The following is a 17524-nucleotide window of genomic DNA, read 5'->3' as shown; positions in this document are numbered from 1 at the left end:
TTAGATGAGATTAATAGACATTAACCTGAAGAAGTCAGGCACCAATCATAAGGAATATCTAGCAGTGTAAAATTATTTATATCAAGGCAGAGCTGATTTGATTAAGTCTTGAGTTTTGTGGGTTTGTTAACTGCAGTTCCTTTCACAACATGGCTGACACTGATCTACCTCAGCTATAGCACATTGATTCATATTGCTGTAAACATGCCTTGTGTCAGTGTACAAAATGAGCACAATTTTCTTTATTTAGAGCAAATAAGGCTTTATTTTCTGTCTCCTCACAGAATGAAATAATACTCTGAATTTTGGGGATTTTGTTGCGTTTGCTTGTCCAGATGTTTGTGTTAAATTATCCTTCTAAAAGCTTTTATTTTTTGCACCTAATGTCTGTTCAGTTATTTGGCAGTTGTGAGGAGGGAAATGGCATTAAGATAGAGAGAATGGATATCTTGTCCTTCATCTGAGAAAAATCTGTGTTTGCTAACTTTTCAACTAACTTTGCTAGAGAGTAGGAAGAAAGTCTTCTGTGTGTTAATTTATGTTTGCAATTATGTGTGTGTGTATACCAAAACTTGCTAAATTAATACTAATTGAATCAAAGTGTTCAAATTTCAAAGCTTATTTTCTATGCTTTTTTCTTTTTTTTTTTTTTTTAGATTGTATTATTGGTTTTGTCTTGCTTGTTTTCAAACATAACAGTTTTATATTGCCATCCTTTAGTTTTTAGTGCTGTCATCTATTTTGTGAATCCTGCCTTTTTGGAAAGGTTAAGCTTTCATTAGTCTTCCAGTAGTTAATTCTTTAATGAGAATATCTGAGCTAAAAGTTTAGCCAAGGAGCCTGGATAGTACTTTCTAATCAGCAAACGATAGTTCAGGATAAGGTACACAGTCTTTTGGATGAAAGTTCAGACTGATTCATAATAAATACATTATGTGCTACATGTTTTTAGCTCCTCTTTATAACGAAGATTTTCTTTTTCCAAAATGAACTTTTTCATAAGCACCTAGTCCTGCATCCTGTTACTGCTGAGCTGTCTCTGTCCTTCAGGCTGCTCTTATGACCAGAAACCTCTTAAAAGACTTGTGTGACTTCAAAGACTTCCATGCGTTGACTTGGTTGAGCAGCTCTCAATATCGGGTGCTGAGTAAAAAGTTCATAAATGAAAGTGGAAGTGAAGGATCCCTGGTACCTTTGAAAGTATCAATCCATTTGATCAACATGTTTTTTTCTAGGTTTTTAAGCACATGGATGCTCTTAAAAGGATTAATGATGCTGTGTAATGGATGGTGTATGATATGGGTAGATAACTTCAACCTACAAGCTACATACCCAATCTGTGTGGAACTGGGAGCCCAGAGACCTGTGCAGAACTGGTGAGGGGCTGGGACACACTGCATTTGCAGTAGCAGTGGGTTCCTCGAGTGTCTCACTTTGCATTGTAGGTTTGGGCAGAGCTGAGCCTGCAGCTGCAATCCAGGGCAACATGGCAAGTTTGGCCTCAGGAGGCTCTGCTGGCTTCTGCCTTCTCATAGCAAGGGATTTGGATTACGGGGCAGCCCTGTGCCAGCACAGCCCTGCTGCCAATCACAGGGCATATCCTGGTGTGGGAACCATGCGGGCATTGCAGGGGAGCTGCCTGGGGCTCAGGAGCTGGGGATTGTCCACCCATGGCATTTTGTCCCTTGTCCTTTGGTGAATCATAGTGTTGGAATACTGAGGTGCATAAAAATCCACTACAGAAGTGGGGTATGTTTAAAGTGTGCAAGGAGTAAGTTACAACACATCATTTTTGGGGTTCTACTGCCAAAATTAATCAGTAGATTATAACATATACTTTGCAGCAGGGAACAGGCTGTTTTTCAGTGTTTTGAAATTCTTGCAAGATACACATCTGTCCTTAAGTAACTTGTATTTTCTTCCAAATAACTAACTGCTCTCTATGTTGTCTTGCTTTCCGTTACCCTTTTTGCCTGATTCATTCCCTTTCTGCCCTGCTTAGCCTGTGGAAGAATGATGTGGGATTCAGCTAATGAGAGAAATAGCATGGAGGTTTTTTTGGAAGTGTAGAAAGAGCAAAGCATTACTTCTCTTCATGTCCTGATCAGCTGCTCTGGAACATAAACGTGTTTGCACACAGCACCACAGCTGATGTGATGAATAGGAGGGGAGAAGTGGTGAAAACACTAATATGCTGCAGATGAGGAGACTTTTCTTTAATTTTAGTGTACTTAATACATAACTAGTTCGGAATTATTTCGGTTGGTGCAGCTTATTCTTGTGCTTTGAAAGAAATCCAGTTTAAAGTCCTGTCTAAAAATTGTTTGCCTTTGGTTTGGTTGCCCTTCAGCAATGGATGTTTGAGGCAGAGAGAGGGATACCTGTTAGGAAAAATGTCTAATGCTATGAACGAGGGAATCAAAAGTTTTTATTCAGTGTTACTCTTCTTTCTGGTGACTAAACAGGATATCCAGTGGTAAAAATGCTGCCCTACTTCAAGTGAGTGTGAGGGGATTTTATTTGGTTTGGTTTTAGGATTCTGCCCCTAGATAGATATAGTTATTGTGTGCCTTTAGGTGAATTGTTGTAGCTTTTAACAAGGTGAAATCTACGTAGTTCTACAAAACTAGAATTTCCTCTGGGACTCCAATTCCCAATCCCTTTAGCTAATTAATTATTTGAAGAACTGTATGGAGTCAAGTGCTCCAGGTAATTAATGTGCTGAATAGTTAAAGCTAAGATTAATATGAAGGTGGTTAAAGTTGTAGGCAAGTTAACTACAGTAAAGACTATTTTTTTTCAATGTTCCTTTTATAACCTGTAGTTGAATTAGAGAAAGAAATAGATTTCTTTTTTTTCTGTTTCTGTTATGAAGGTGGTGTGTGGGATGTAAGAGTGCTGTGGCATTGGTAAGGGGAGTAGAGTATTGGAGAAGCAAGGCATGCTCTACAGCACAGGTTCTTCTGCATGGAGTTTTTTGGAAGGGCTTAGCCTGCTTCCAGCTCTTGCAGAATGGCTTCAGGTGGCCGTGCTATCCTCTGACATCTTCCTGCAGCAATTCCATGAAAAATGGGAGTATGGCTTCCCCACAGTATTCTTCCAGTGTTCCTGGTCTTTAACATGGAAGAGCTGCCTTTTAAGCATAATGAAGAAGCCATATCAACCAAATTTTCTACTCTTTGCATTACTCCCAACAACAGAGGCCCTTTTGACGTAGAAAGGGTTTAAATTTGGCTTTTAATAGCAGGAAGCCTGTGACTTCCCTTCCTTTCCTTCCCTCCCTCCTCAACACTTCAACTGTCTTTTCATGAGGCTGTTCCAGAGGAGCAGGTCTCTGCTGCTGCAAAGAGTATTTTGTGAGCATCCACTGATAAAGTGGAGCCAAAACCTTCTCTTTTTGACTGCAGAAGTTAAGATGGCAATCTTTGTGAACTGGAAAGGATGAAAAATGGGAAAGGGAGGATAGGAGGAGTAAGGAATATAGTTGGAAGAATTAAATGTGTAGCTCAGGTTGAAGAAGAAAAGAAAAACAGCTCTTTTTTTGTGCTATCTAGATAGAGGCCGGAGTTCTTTGCTTCTAAGAAGATGGCCTTTCACTTACTTCTGATTTCTTTAAGTCATCTTTCCCCTCTGTGATCACTGTGGCTTTGGCTGACAGACTCTAAGGAGAGGGTCACTGTCATGCACAATTTTAGAAAGCAGGGAATAATTGGCACGGGCAAGAGACAATTTTGAAGTGTCATGGGAAAAACTGGGACAAGCAGAAATACTTAAATAGAAATAAATGGTTGAAATGTGACTTACGAAATCCACTACAAAGATTGTCAAATAAGGGGAATGTGCCTTTGTGATTATTAAGTTTGGATAGTATTTAGGATTCAGGAAGTCTTGAGGTTACAGGGAATTTCAGGTAAGGCTTTTCAGCCTCAGTTTCCCAAATGACGGTGTAAAATGCTGATGCTTTCTTAAACTACTATGTTGAAGTGCTGAATAGGAGTTTGTGCATTTATTAAATCTGGTAGTGTTGATGGCATAAGCAGAGCTGAATAGCTTTGTTTTTAAAACTTAGATGACAAATATATTTGCATTTCTCTTGTAGTTTTAAAAATTATTTTCTCTTAGTGGGAAAGCTAAGAAAGCCAAGTCACCCTCTGACAGATCTCGAACATTTTCTCTTTAATACATCCATTACCACTGTTCTGTCATATAAAGCAGTAAATAATATTATCTAATCACTTCAGTCAGTGTCAGTGTCTCTTGTAAGTGAAACAGCTTCTGGCTCAGTAACTTTACTCTTCAGTTGTCTGATACTGTGAGTTTTTTCCTAACTTTGGTCTTTTTAGCCGTGTGATTTTATGGAAGGGAAGTTAATATTAAGAGCGAGGGAAAAGTATAATATTTATAACTAAGTCTTCCAAAATAATGAATTCCCTCCTAATGGCTAATATTAGCTTATATACACGAATATAATTGCTCTGTTTTTATAGTTCCTTTACATTTGTGTACCAATCCAGTGTTTCCAGAATGATCACTTCAGTTCCTGGCCAAGAAACAGACAGACTTCATTGTGTTTTACTTGACTGGCAACAAAAGTAATTTTTTCCCGGTGTTTTGAGTAAAATTGAGAATTGGAGGTGGGGAGGCTTGGGGTGTGTGATTCCCCTCGCCCCTTTCTTTCTTTCTTTCTTTGCATCACAGTATCTGATGAGAGGCTTCTGCACCTTTGAGGCACAATGCTTTGGGTTTTTTTCTCAGCTCCTGTTCCAGGGCACTGGTGAGGTGCTGGAAAATTTGTGTGTACACGTCTGTTCAGTTCCATCTGAATAACTGGCTATGGCGTTTGATCAAAATTTGGGCTGTAGAACATAAAGTGGAGGTGTGGGCAAAGATGGGAGCAGGATTTGTGCTTCAGTCAGTTTTAGGTCTTGTCCTGAGAGCTGACACAGTTGTGTAATTGAGTTTTGTCAAAAGACAAAGATATCCCAACAGCTAATAAATTCTATGAAAAAGAACTGACTACTGCATATAGCTTGTAAAAGTTTATGCAGAATGTTTATACAAGTTAAATATAACTTTCATCAACTTGAAAGAAATGGGAGGTAATATCTGGTGATGTTAAACTACCTATGCAACCAAGCAACTCCTTAATTGTTAGAATGTTTAATGGAGTTTTTATGTGCTTGAAATTATCTTTCCTTTGAAAATACTTTTATTTCTACAAGGGGGGTAATTCTATTCTATGACAGAGTAATAGTGAACTCAGTGAAGCAGCATTAATATTTTTTTAAGTTAAAAAAAAAAGGAGGGGGAAAAACTTTCCAGTTGGGTTTGGGTTTTTTTTCCAAGTTTCTTATGGGATCTTGCCTGAAGATATGAGACATTGTCCATTAGGAACTTGTGCAAATGTTTTGCAGTTTAGATCTACTACTCAGGTGTGATTTTTAGATACTGTAAGATGAGTTTTCAGAATATTTTGATTGTTTATAATACCTACACAGGGCCTTATTTGGCAGGGATTCTTAACATACTGTGGCACTGAAAATTCTAGTAGTCACTGGAATAACTCCTTCACCTTGCTTAGAGGCTTTCTGAAATCAAGCTGTTAAAATATTTCCATATTCAAGTGAAGTGAGGTTTATTTTCAGGGGAAAAATCATGTTCTTTAGGTTCCTGAAATATTACAGAAGAGCAGTGCATAAAGGAATCTGAAAGTTTAAAAATCTGGTTAGTTTTATCTGCTTTTAGATGCTCGCGGTAGGCTCCGTTTAACCATCAGTGGAGAGATTGCAGCACAGTGTTGAAAGAAAGCATTGACTTTCATTTTTACATTATGCTTTGTTTTCACATAGGTGAAAGAAGGAAAGTGCAAATTGAACATAATTTCTTTATTTTCATGGGAACAACATGGTGTTGCTCAGAGCAGAACCTGCATCTTATCTTCATTTACTGGTTGGGAAATGCTGACTTCTCCTAGCAAAGCAGTATTTAAACTACTAGTTTTATGCTGTTACATGTTGAGAGCTCTCTGTTCTTTGAATTACTTTTCCTGGCTTGCAACTTGACATTTGTGCTTTCAGTTAGATATTTTAGTTTTCTGAAAAAAAACCCAACAACAAAAAACCCGGTAGAAAACTCATCCCTTAAGCTAAGTTTGCATATGTTGCAGATATGATTTGGCATGTAAAGGGACTGGCCAAAAATATGGCAGTAGTTTTATTTGTTTTGAGGTTTAAATTTCACAAAAGCTTTTTAAGTATGCAGCTATCAACCTAGGAGAAAGCTTTATAGTTGTAGAGAGCTTGGAGAGCAATAACTATGAATAGCGGAATAAGCACGAGTGATGTAATCTGAGAAGCAAAAGAGAGAGACAGAAGAGAGCTTAAGGCTTAACTATGTGGAAAACATTGTGAATGGGTTTGCAAGGGTTTTGACTTTTGATGGTAGATGTGGGATTTTTCCCATTAGTTTTGGTAAAATCAAACAAATGTGCAAGTTTGCTTTTATTTTCCCAAAACAGAAAATAAACTGTTCAGGGTAGCTGTGTGAGTGAAGTCTGGGTTCTGGAACTTGTTCTGTCTCCCAAATCCTTTCTCCCCTGCAGCATCTGCAGCTCCTCTTTGGGACCTGTGGCTTTATGAGTGTCTCTTGTTTCCTCCACTCCTTGTTTTTTTTCCCTTATGCAACATTGGCCCCTAAATACTCCTGCATCAGCCTACCCTTTATCTTTCTTTTTCTGGTTTTCCTGCTACCTGGACAAAGTCAGAATGTGTTGTGGTTGGTATAGATCTACATGAACTCTTTCTGGTTTTCCTCATTGGAGTGCTAATTTTGTTCTCTCTTCTACTCAGCCTCTGATTTTGATTTCTGGAAATTAATTTTGCAACAGCAACAACGCTTCTTCAAGTTTGGTTGCACAGCAGAATCTGAGACAGAGTGAGACTGAGAAAAAACAGCTAAAATAGTCTTACTCTTTCTCAGTTCACTCCAGATTTTTTTTTTTTTTTAATACTTTTAGTCTCCACGTTCATGAGTTAAAGTGGAAGTGGTGTATTTTTCTCCATTTTCTTATCTTAAGCAAACATTTGGTAGTATAAACCAATGTATCGTGTTCTATTTAACTTATTTAATAAATCATGAACTATATTAAATACTGCAAAAAAACTTCAGATTACTTAAAAAATACAGCTCTCTATGGAGAATATTAAATGTATGTCTATATTCCACACTTCTGTGTCCTTTCTGAAAAATTTCACTGTATTTTTCAGGTTTTCACCAGCTTTTCTTAATAATTAGATGGTGCAGAGTGATTACCTTTTCTCTAGCCAGTGCTACAGAATCAGCACTATGTGAAGAATTTTCTTCTGTAGTATCTCACTGTATTTCTTATTTCCCATATATTTTGTATGGGCAGACTGGGCAGTACTCTGATTTTCCCAGTAAAAAAATGTTTTTACTAATTTATGCAGAGGGATGCTTGAATTAGTTTATATATTAATAGAATGCTGCTTATCATCTTAAGTTTATTGCAGTTACCTTTCTGATATTAAAACTATTTGCTCACATTTGTGCAAACGCTGAAGATTCCCCTTACATTTTATCTCTTGCCAATCATTCCAGCTGGGAAATTTTTTTTTCAATTTCATTGTGTTAAAACCTTGTGGTTTTGTCCCATAAGGTAAAACTTACTATTAATAAAAGCTGTGCCTTTCCCTGCTCCTTCTAGCAATCTAGATATGAGTGGGATTTCTTGTTCCTATTTCTTAGGTTGCTGAGCTCCCGTGTTGTTCTCTTGGGCTGGGGGAGCAGGTTTGGGGGATTTCGAGACATTTTTGTAAAAAGTGAAGACACTACTCTTGTTCCAGTTTTGTGAACATCCTTCCCCAGCATCTCAGATCAAGGCAGGCAGAGCTAAGGCTTTGAAGTGTAATCCAGCAGGCAAAGTTATCTCTATCTTTAATTTTAGATATATCATGCATTTGTGTATTAGGGTTGCCCAGGTCCCATCTCTGATGCAGAGCTGAGATACAGAAATTGCTTATCTTAATCTTGGTCATTCAAAGCTCTCAAGATGAAATGAAGGAATTTCCATTGATGAGGGTTTTTTTTTTTAGTAAAACTTGAATCTTGATGTTAAAAATAGCATGCCTTACATTTTACTTTAACAGTTGAACCTTGAGTTAATAGTAAATCCAAGTATGTAGGATACAGTGCAAGTGTAGCTGCACCAGCCTGTAGTAATTTCTACAACTGTACTCTAATGTAAACATGCAGTTAATTAAAATTTCTTGTTTACAGCTGAGCTTGCTTAGAAACAGCAATTCATTAAGGGGTGTTTTTGACAGCTAAGAGGCGAAATCCCCCACTTTTTGAAAAATGTGGTAGTGGAATATCTCAGTGAGATGCTTTGTTTCAAGGTGTTGCTGTTACAGAAGTACAGGAAAGCTTGTGACCTTTTCTCTGAGCTACCTGTTGCTGGCTGTATTCTCCACAGGGCTATTGAATAAGTCATTGTGTTTGCTTCTCTTTTTAGTTAAGGCACCAGAAAATAATTATCTCTCCCAGCTGCACCCTTGCAGCCTCCCAGGAGTGGTGGGTGAGCTAATGGAGCAGGCAGAGGTGTGCAAGGTTTCCTTATGGGGTTTGCTGTAGTCCCAAGAGATGCTGCATTTAGCCTTGAATGGCACCTTCACAGCTTGCTGGGGGATTTACTGCTGCCTCCTTAATCACTGGAATTTAAACACCCCCTTCTTGTCTGGAGGTCTGCATGCGTAGAAGCACTTTGGTTTCCTTCAAGTTAAGACATTTTTATTCTGTTTTGACAGTACAATACCTATGTAATATAAATGTTCATGTTAATTAGAAAATGTTGCAAAGAAATGGGTGTTTGTGAAGTAAATGTGTTCCTTAAGTGTGTAGTAACAAAGGATGCCTTGCTTCTATCTTCCTTGATTTTTTTTTTAATATGGATAAAAATGTGTAGTGAGACACTTAGCACAGTAAGTTCAGAAAGCTATGTATAATACCTGTTTTAATCCTGATAATTTAAATTAAAATAGGCTAGGTAAATTTGGTTTAATGTGGCATTACTATGGAAAAATTCAACTAGTTGGTTTCATGAATTTTAATTTAATTGCATAACAGTGACTAGCATAGCTTCATGTATTTTGTTTGTTGTTTTTTAGCAGGTTAAGACTATTTAAGATAAACATGAAAACTTAGAGTTGTAATAACTTTTTTTTAAATAAGCAAAATATAGTAATCCTAAGGACATAGCCATTTACTGAAATGATTTTGTTGAATATCTTCTGAAATTAGGGTGTAATCACAGCACTGCATTATTTGTGGAAAAAAACTACAAGCACAGTGCAATGCCTAGGAAAACTATTTTTCCTTTAAATGAGAGAGAAAACTGAAGGGGGAAGGGCTCAGTTAAGCACCTGGGGTTCTCAGGAAAGCTGGGACTACTCAGTCCCAATGTACCACACAAACCCCAAGTCCTTGTGCAGGTCAGGCAGAGCAGCACTTTCTGCACTTCCAAATATTTGACAAAACAGTTGCAGAGCTCAGTGTCAGTAAAAAAATTAAGTTTTCTAGTACTTTGTCTCAATGTCTTCTGCAGCAAGCTTGTTATACAGCTTTCTGGAAGATTTGCTTTAATGGGGTTGGGGTTGTTGTTAAATTTCTGTGTTGTGGGAAGCTACTGGATTTTCTGCTCTGGGTTTTGAAGCACACTAAAATAGATGCCTGGAAGTTGGATGCAACCTTTTAATTTTGCTATGTCAAAATGATTAATGTTGTTTCAAAGTAGTTACTCATAGGAACACATTCTGCTTATGCTGAACACTGTAGATAAAAATATGCTCTGCAACTTACACATAGGACACTTAAAAATCAAAAATGTAACTATTTTGCCTGTTAGTTTTTTGAACTGGAACTGTGTCACTCTTAATTTCCCCAAACTCTTGGGAACTTGGGATGCTCCGTGCTGCCTCTGTGTTTTGCTTTCACTTAATTGGACAGTCTTCACTTTATATAATTCATCTTATGCAATCAAATGTTTACTTTCCTTCTGTTTATCACCGAAGAACTTGGGATCGTTCTGTTACCTCAGTATCTTTTTGACACTGTAAAGGGCAAGAAAACAGTAAAAAAGATGGAGTTTAGTAAAACATCTCTGCATTCTGTGCAATTGTAGGGAGTTGGGAAAAACACTTTGAAATCATGTAGGCAGCATAATGTCTGACTTTTTTCCTCATAGTTTTATTCATACTGAATAAATTTTTTAAATGTATTTTTTTCTAGGATTAACTGGAGTCAACCAAGGCCTCTGTTTTCTTAACTGAAATTTATAGGTTCCATTCTGAGAATTTCAGACAAGGAGAAAACAGTACTTTTTTTTCCCACTTAGTTTTTTAATAGTATTGTTTGGACACAGATTTTCTGTTACTAAATGCAAAAGGTAAAATTACACATAGATATGTAGAGAAAGTAGAAATATTCTATATATATTATTCCTTACCAAAGAAAGTATGTTTCCATCCTGGATAACGCTGCAAACAGAAAAGGAAGTTTGGTATCTGTTAGAAGGACAAATATTGGGATCATCTCTGTGTGATTCTGTGATATTCTTATGGAAATAGAATATGTGTATTTTCAATAAACAATGAAGAAAAATCCCAGAGGATAGCCTGTGAGAAACTATGGGAAACACCAATTTATGTAACTTATTTATAATTATTACTGGGAGGGGTGATCTGATAAGTTGTACTTAGAAATTTGTTTTAATGCAGCTGAACATGAGAGAGTCCCGCAGGAGTCAGAGTTTAGATTGTATCTGTAAAATTGGAAAGGGACTTGAAAGTCAATTAGTTAAATTACCTTAGTATGGTTTGGGATGTTTTTGTGGCAAAAAGACAAATGCAGGCTTGGATGACTAAAAGGAAAGCGAAACATAAGTGATAAAGGGGACTTCCAAATCTGATAAGAGCCTTACTAAAATAGTATATCCCATGCCTTCATGAAGGATGTGGAATTATTGGGAAGAATTTAAAAGGAAGGCCACAGGGGTTGTCCCAGGTCCAGAAGAGGGGTGTCCAGATGTGATTTCATGGCCATGTAGAGGTGATGCTGTGCAAGAAAGATACCTAAAAATGAGGGCAGGCATGAGATTGACTTCCTTAGCATTAGAGATACTTTATTTGAAATAATTTGTTGGGAATGAGGAAGCCTCATTTAAGCAATATTAGGGAGGTACAGGTTTATTTTTAAACTGTATTTCAATCCACCTTCTGAAGATTCAGCTTTCCTGACGCAGGTGTGTGTGCTCAGGGTGCCCACTGTGGTCTTGGGGAGCACAGAGTCTGATGCACGTGCTGGAAGTTCTTCCTTTTCATACCCTGAACATTTTTATGTATTTGCAATTCTGTTGCTGTCTGAAGCCTTGAAACCTTTCAGCCCTGTGTCTGCCCACAGGCATCAGAGAGGTGGGGAAGTGTGGAGGTTGACTTTTGGTTTTGGTTTTTTCCCTTAAGATAATTTGCTACTTGTTTTGTCACTGTTTTCACTTCCTCCTAAAGCATCAAAGATTGGGCAGGGTCTGAGATGATGTCAGAAGATCCTCTTTTGGACCATACTGGTTGATTCTTACTCACGTGATGTAAAGTTAGTTGAAGAGCTTGAGATAAGAAACTCTTTCATTAGGAACTGCTAGGCTTGTTTCCATCTTCTCCTGCACAAGGCTTTCTTGACCTCCTTGGATTATTAGAGCAGACTTTTTGTAAGTAGTTCTCTGTCCTTGCAGGAGTCCTGAATGCTCAATCTCATCTAATTTCAAATTGTGATCTTCAGGAATAATTGTTTTATTTGAAATTTCATCTCAACGCTAAAACATATGGAGAAGCACAGTGGCTTTATGGTGCACTGAAAGGCAGACTGAAGTATTCAGCTGTCCTCTCTGGCCTAAAATTCTTCAAAATACTTAGCAAATATCTGTGTTTCCTGTCTGTTCCATGCTGTTTCAAGCTGCTAGCCCAGGTAAAAGCTCTGGTTGTGAAGTCTGTTCTGTAGAGGGAGATATGTATGTAGCTGAGGAGATGGCCGACTGGATTTAGTGCTACTCTGTGAATATGGATCTCTGTACTTTGAAAGAAACAGCAAAATTTCACTTTAGTGTGGGTAATTCAAATCAGTATATTTTGAGTGCATTAGTATCTCCTAATTAAACCAAATATAGTTCTCTTCAATTCCATTCATTCTGGACCTTATCTCTCCTTCTGATATGTCTCACTAGTTGCCAAGCAACCTCAACAGTAGTTCTGCACATCCAGCAGTATTAAAAAAAAAAAAAAAAAGTGAGTAGTTGTTGCTGAAAATAAGATGCCTTCTGATGACATGAATGAAGAGAGCTACGAGAGAAGGAAATGGGGAGTGGTGAGTTTGGAGCTGCTGTTCTGAAAAAGCTAATAATATTCAGCACTTAAGTAGTGCTTTTTATTTTCCAAGCACTAATCAAGCAATCGTAAGATTATTAAATAAAGACTGTTTTTTTCCTTTCAGTGAGTGATGCACAATTATGTTTATGCTTCCGAGAGCAGAGGGCAGGATTTAATCCCAAGAGTGAAGGAGTTTAGTATATGTATTTCTTTCTCTGACCTGTATTGACTTCCCATGTGCAGGTTATCTGGAGGGTTTGGGAAGATTTTTCTTTGTGTGTTTGCTGATACATAGCCAGCACTGTCTATTTATTTAATGCAGATGTGCCTGCAGTGTGTTGGGTTTCAGTAAAATGTTTATCACCTGCAAGGCCTTCCAAACTAGAAGTATGAAACATTGTGTGTAGGTCCTTTATGACTTGATAGTGCTGTAATGCTTATAAAGCAATGAATAGAACTTACTTTTATGCTTTGTCTCCTATGCAAAATGTGATCTGAGAAGCAAACAAACCACTGAATAGCAAAGGAGATTATTAATGGAAGTGAAAGCTGATTTGGGAAAATTATTCTGGTTTTAGGTTGTTCAAAAGGAAAACTTTGTGTTTCATGTAGACTGACCAAAGCAACATTTTTGAGGATACACTTAAGTTAGAAAGTATCTGAGTTAAGATGGCCATAATTTGAGTTCTTTTTAGTTTAGGACACCATTACCAATGGCTGCCTATATAAAAAGATAATTTTCAATCCTTTAACTAACTCCTAAAAAGCAGTTGTAATTCTAACATGGGGTTTTTTAAAGCAGGTTCTGACACTGTGAACATTCACTTTCCCTGTCACAGGCTGCCTGGATTACCAAATTGTGTGCCATTAAGAGACAGCAGAGTTGGGCTGTCCTACAAGTTCTGGTTTGGAGGACTGTTGGTCCCAGTCACAGTTCAGTCCTTTCCTTCCCACTCATTTTTTTTTCCTGGAGATGGTGGTCTTAAAAAAATGTTTTTTCCATTTCTGAGAGAGGGTAGTAAAGAAGGGATGTGCTGCAAATGTGTCAGAAATGGAAATGTGTCAATTTATACACAAAGTAGGATGTGTTGTGAGTTACACTCTCCATGTCTGTGGCATACAGATCCACGTGTTGGACATGCTCCACTGAGGCTTTTTACACACATTTTTACATGCTTTGTGCTCAGCCTGTGGTTACACACTGCATCTCCACATGGGTGTTTTGACACTGTTGAGGATAAAATGAATACAACGAAACAAGATTATATACGAGGTGTTTGCTGTGTGATGCAGATAAACACAAAAAAATGTGGGCTCAGTGTGCAAATCCACAGCTTATCCTTGCAAGGCACTTCCTGCTCTCCTGCTTCCACAGAGGGGAAGGTGTTTTACAGGTAGAGTGGTACTTGGAGCTGTTACTAACAGAACACACACATTTTGCATTAGTCTCTGTGTTCATCTGCATCACAGACCTGAGTGAATGCCTGCCTGAGTGGGTTTTGCTCTGTGTGAGGGGTGGTGAATGATTCTCCAATTGCAGTTGCAGTGAGTCTGAGTCAGCTGGTTGTTGCTTTTAATATGAGGACTAGAAACAATACTAGATAATTCTAGGTTTAAGTTGAATTAAGGAAGGCATACAAAAGAACTATAGTTGCAAATGGTTAAAACACAATGAAAAAACATCCCAGTGTTATGTAGTATTTTTACCACGTTCAACTTCTAAGGTTTATTTGTGTTGGACTAAAATTTCTTTTGACATTCTGCAGCTAATAGAGGTAATTTAGAGATAGAAAAATAGTCTGTGTGTCTGTGTGTGTGATGTGTATACAAAAACTGTTTGTAGTGGTGGTATTTTTATCCTCATCTTCTAAGAGAAAAAGACCAGTCCTAGTTCATGCTTTTTTTGTAATGCATAAAATACATGGATTTTGGCAGCTGCCTCTTGCCTCTAGGCTTGTAAGTAGGTTTGTCCATGCAAGATGTGGGTAATTATTATATATGTGTGATGTATTAGTTGCTGCACCAGTATTGCCATGTAAACTTAGTTGCCCTTTTATATATATATATATATATATGTATTCTCTGTAAATCTAGTTTTAAAAGGGTAAATATTATAAACTGGTTGCTCAAGAGCAGCACACTATAAAAAAAGTAATAAGCACATCAGTAAAAGTGTTGGAGGTAGTAATAAAACTGCACTATAATCCTTCTACCAATTTATTGAACTCTAACTATAGTTATCTATGACAATTAACTGCTGCGTATTGTACATTGACCCTCTGTAAGTAGCTGTATATGCAGTGATACTCCATGTGGCTTCAGTGCCTTAAACTTTAGGTTTTCAAGCAAAGGTGTCATCTAATTTGATAATACAGTTTGCTTGTTGCTTTTCCCTTTTTGTCCATCTTTCCTTTCAACAAAATAGGACACCCAGTTACTTTGGGGAGAACATCTTTTTCACAAAAATGAAGTATTTTTGCAAAATGAAAGTAAACACATGACTTATTTTAGATTTCATCAGTGTCTTTAAAAGTAATAATACTGCAAAAGGTGGTAAACATTTAAGCATTGTAATCTCTGCTCCATTGGAACACACAACTCCTGTGCTCTGCTGGGTGTCCAGGGGTGGTTTTGATTCCCAGAGCCGTTTCCATGTGCTGAATGTTCACCAAGAGCTGGCCTGTGTAAGCTCAGGAGTGCAGCTGTAAATACTCCGGCGAGTTGCGTAGCAGATGTATGATACTGTGAGGTGAAATTACAAAGCATTATTTCTCATTAAATGAAAGAGGTCACTCTTAGTCTAACGTTTAAATTTTCTAAATTCAGTCTTCCAGAAGATGATTGTTTATATTTAAAATGTCCTAAAATGTCCTCAAACTGCTGAAGTGTGTTGGAAGTTGAGACGACAGCTTTTTTAATTCAGTTGTTTGTTGCCTTGGCACAGGAGTTTCTATATATTTAGTGAGTGTCCCTGAATTCCAAGAAGATCTTTAAAATGGCAAGCAGTTACGTTTGAAGTTTGGATCTCATGATGTCAATATAGATATGTAGTAAAATATTCCAGGGTGTGGTGATACTTAATCATTAGTGATTGAGACTTGGGGCATTTCCTGAATATTAATGCTGGCTATGAATGTTGCTTGCCTATGGTGAAATTATCACCCAGATACTTCTTCTCTCCCCTCTCTTTTTTTATTGATTGCTAATGCAGAAGGGATAAATGCAGAGCTAGGTCAGACAAATATTCGAAATACTCTGTGAGGCACAGTGCTCAGGACAGAACACTTGTACTACCTTTGTACCTTGTGGATTTCATAATTATCATGTTGCGTGAAAATGGTTATTTTATTTTTTTTTTTCCCTCTAGTGACTTAATCTGTAGTTACACAGCTCAGGCTGTAAGTTGTCAACCAGGATTCCTTCCCTCAGAATCACTTGGTAGAGTCCAGCATTGTCACAAGCTTCTGGTCTTGATGAAGCTGATGTAGAATTTTCTCTAATTGTGTAAGTGTAACTGCCACTAAGGGTAAACTGATACGATGCCACACCTTGGATGTACTTTAGTACTTAATCTGCCCCTTAGGAAAGGATTGACTAGCTCATGTCAGTGCAGTGCTTTATAAAAAACTTACTCATAAAAATGTTTATAGCTAGGTTTACATGATTAATGTTTTTAGAGAAATGTAACCTTTTGCTGCCAACACCAACTGTTAATAACCTACTAAAATGTGTAACTTAAACATTTCATAAATGTGTTTGGAACACACAGCATGTGCCGTTGGTTATGTTGTGTGCTATAGGTCTAAACTCCTGAAAGGTCCCTCTTAATTCCTGAACAAAAGTACAGGAGGAGGTGCCAGCGAATATCATTATCCTGTAGGTACACTGGTGTTACCTGATTTCCAGGTAGTAAATTCATAGGGCATTCCTGCATATTGTTTGCATGTGTTGAAAATACTCTCTTGTATCTGGTGGGAATAAACTTGGTTTATCTTTCTGTGAAACTTTCCACAGAGAAAGAGGTTTTCCAATCCTGTATGTTAAACATTTGGAAGGAAAGCCTCGTCCCTCTTGTAAGTCAGTGATTGCTACAGCAGGGTCCATTCTCCCCTTTTTCCTCCCAGTAGCTGGGAAGTATCTTCTTACCCCGTGGCTGAGAAGCAGCTTCTCTTACTTAAATGAAGAAGTGTTTCATGTAGTCAGTTTTATGTATCTCATAAATAATATATTTTAGAATGTTGTAGATACTGATGATTCACCAAATTCCTTTAATCAAATCTGTGGTACTAAGCACACATTTTCTGTAACAGTGGCATCTGGTCTGCTGAAATTTCTAGGAAGAGAATTTCTAAGAATCAGTTCAACACTAGTTTAGACCACTGGTTTGTGTAGTCCAGTATTATGTGTCAGAAATGGCACTTGGGGAGGATTAGGGAAAAAGTGTAAGAGAGATTCACTGTGATTCCTCTTCAAGTTCTGCCACTGCCACTTCAGGAACTCCAGGAAGCAAAATTCATAACAAGTTGTGAAGTTAAGTCACATTCAGTATGTTTGTCTGTTTCTTTAAAAAGACTAGTACTTGAATAATCTAAAAAAATCCTCATTTTCCTTTTGAAGTTTCAAGTTTTCCTTCGTTTCAAATAGAGTGCAAATCCAGTGAAACAGTTGTGTTGCCTGGTTTAATACCTCTGCATTAGCTGGGTGCCACTGAGGTCAATTAGATTCTGGTAGAACCAAGGTATCTCCAGCTTCTCAGAGCTTTTGCTGGGGTTTTGTTGAACCCATGGTAGCAGCTGATTGGATCAATAATTGTGCCCAAGCAATACTGTTTAAGTAATTTGCAGTGTTACACATACTCTCTTGAGATTATTTTCTTCTCCTGTGTATAAATTTCTCATTCAAACAATATTATTAATATTTAAAGGACCATATGTTGTGAAAGTAATTGGACAGTTATGATGATTTGCTGTATATTCTAACTGATGAGCTAAGTATCAGCAAGAAATTTTTCACATGAATTTTGGCCTAACATTCTCATTCATTACATACTGTCAGCATGAACTGTGTCTTTTACTTTTTTGTTATCATTTAGA

At 37.5% G+C, this 17524-nt stretch overlaps 1 protein-coding gene across 1 annotated transcript in view; it reads left to right on the top strand.

Moving 5' to 3' along the window:
• The window catches only part of GNAS (GNAS complex locus), a 132313-nt gene that overhangs the window by 53571 nt on the left and 61218 nt on the right, over positions 1-17524 (top strand).

Source organism: Corvus cornix, chromosome 20 (genome assembly GCF_000738735.6).
Source record: "Corvus cornix cornix isolate S_Up_H32 chromosome 20, ASM73873v5, whole genome shotgun sequence".
NCBI lineage: Eukaryota > Metazoa > Chordata > Aves > Passeriformes > Corvidae > Corvus > Corvus cornix.
Note: the sequence above shows the minus strand (reverse complement) of the source record. Positions and strands in the feature narration are given on the sequence as shown.